Raw genomic sequence first — 1,963 nt, 5'->3', positions numbered from 1 at the left:
AAAAACAAGAAAGAAAATAGTCTTTTATGGCATCGGCATTTGATCTGGAATGAAATTACCCAATCTGATCATCCACCCTGTTAGTGATAGCCGTTTGTACTTATTCAATTTCTCCGTCAGTCTCACCACATTGCTGCTAAAACACCCAGACTGGATTTGAATCAGGTGAAGTTTCCTGTCCAGGGTTGCCATTGTGTTGGACACTCACCCCCATCCTCCTGGCCATTACAGACTTAACTCGAGCAACTAACTTGTCACTTTTTTCACCTGTCAGATCTCCCTGAAATAATTATGATGAAGAAGAAAATTTTCTCATGAGAGAAAATACCCAAGAACCTGAAAATGGTTCCAAAAGTTCCCCCAAATACTGGCTGAAGAAAGAGATTGTCCTCCCAGAAAGATTTCATTGAAGGGAAATCATTTCACTTGATGTGAAATTTAGGTGTGTTTAAGAATTATCCCCATCAACCAAGGTTCACCAATCTTACATAAGAGACATATTTTGGCCTGCTAAATTTTGAACAAATAACATGAAAAGCTCATATTCAAAAGGACAACATAGACCATCGGAAAGAGTGAGACTCACATATTTCTCTCAGATGCTAACTTTGAACTCTAGATGCATTCACAGTGAAGATTCTGTCCGTCGGAGGTGAGAACATGGGAAAATCCTCCGTGACAACTCCCCAAGGGTTTCCTCACTTGACAGACAGGATGACACTGCTCTGATACTTTCTAACCCTGCCTTTGAGTAACTCTCTTGTGGCACTCCACTAATGCAGTGATTACAATACGGTGGGCTCCTGAAAGGTGAGAAACACCAGCATTTTTATGTTCTGTAACACTTTCTAATTCATAAATTACGTTTTCATGCCCAGCAATCTATGTGGAAACAAGACTCATCCACTGCCCTTCCAGTTTACATGGTATCTGCACCAAACACTTCAACCTGCCCCATGAAACTGCATAAAGAATGAAAAGGAGGCCGGGTGTGGTGACTGGTGTTTGTAATCTCATCACTTCGGAAGACCAGAATGGGGCACTGCTTGAGGCTAGAAGTTTGAGAACAGCCTGGGCAACGCAGCGAGACCCTGTCTTTACAAAAAAGTTTAAAAAGTAGTGGGGCATGGTGGTGCATGCCTGTAGTGCTGTTTGGGAGGCTGAGATGGGAGGATTACTTGAGCCAGGAATTTAAGGTTATAGTAAACTGTGATTGGACCACTGTACTCCAGCCTGGGCAACAGAACAGGACCCTGTCTTTTAAAAAAACAGAGAATGAAAAGAGAAACAGACTTTACAGAATGGGCATCAAGTAGAAAATATCTGGGGCAATTTCTTTTAAAGAAAAAAAGCAGCCAGTATATTTCAGTCGTGACTAGAAATGGTCCTTCTTTACCCTTGCTATCATTTCAATTTGAATGCTCTTTGCCCAGGTTTTCAAATCGTAGGGGTAGCCCCACAGGCATCATTTCTGGGGACAAGACCTCTAGTGCCTGAACTCTGTCTCTGAGGCTGTGGGAATTACCCCACCTTGCCCTGGAGATGCAGAACAAGGCACAGTGCTTCCCTTCTGGGTCTTCAAGGACTCTGTTCTGGGATTCACCCGTCCTATATCAGCCACACAGGAATAGGATACAGTCAGGGGGCAGCTCATCCCCTGTTCAGGCTGGGGTGGTTTGGGGTTTGTGGGACAGTTTGTTATAGCAGGAGGGGGACTGGTGTCAAGAGGAAAAGCACTTGTCAATGAACCTCCAGTTAGTTCGGAAGGAAGTGGAGTTTCCTTGAAAAATTGTAGTACCTTGAGGCTTCACTAAAAAGCTTCGCCCACCATTGCCTCGCTGCACACAGCACAGTCCCGCAAGCGCAGACTTTCAGTCAGTGTTTGCTGAATGACAGACAGGGATTCCGGCAACTCTAGGGTGCACGGCTTGAGTTTAAAGCCCCCAGCCCTCTAGGGGCACCC

At 44.7% G+C, this 1,963-nt stretch overlaps 1 protein-coding gene across 1 annotated transcript in view; it reads left to right on the top strand.

The window, feature by feature from the left end:
• ASB18 (ankyrin repeat and SOCS box containing 18) overlaps nt 1-1,963 on the top strand; it is a 65,351-nt gene that overhangs the window by 47,997 nt on the left and 15,391 nt on the right. The gene's annotated exons all lie outside the window — the stretch shown is intronic.

The sequence above is a fragment of the Otolemur garnettii genome, unplaced genomic scaffold (assembly GCF_000181295.1).
Source record: "Otolemur garnettii isolate 467f Iridium unplaced genomic scaffold, OtoGar3 scaffold00133, whole genome shotgun sequence".
In the NCBI taxonomy this organism is placed as follows: domain Eukaryota; kingdom Metazoa; phylum Chordata; class Mammalia; order Primates; family Galagidae; genus Otolemur; species Otolemur garnettii.
The sequence above is the reverse complement of the archived record's forward strand: the minus strand, read 5'-3'. Positions and strand labels throughout refer to the sequence as shown.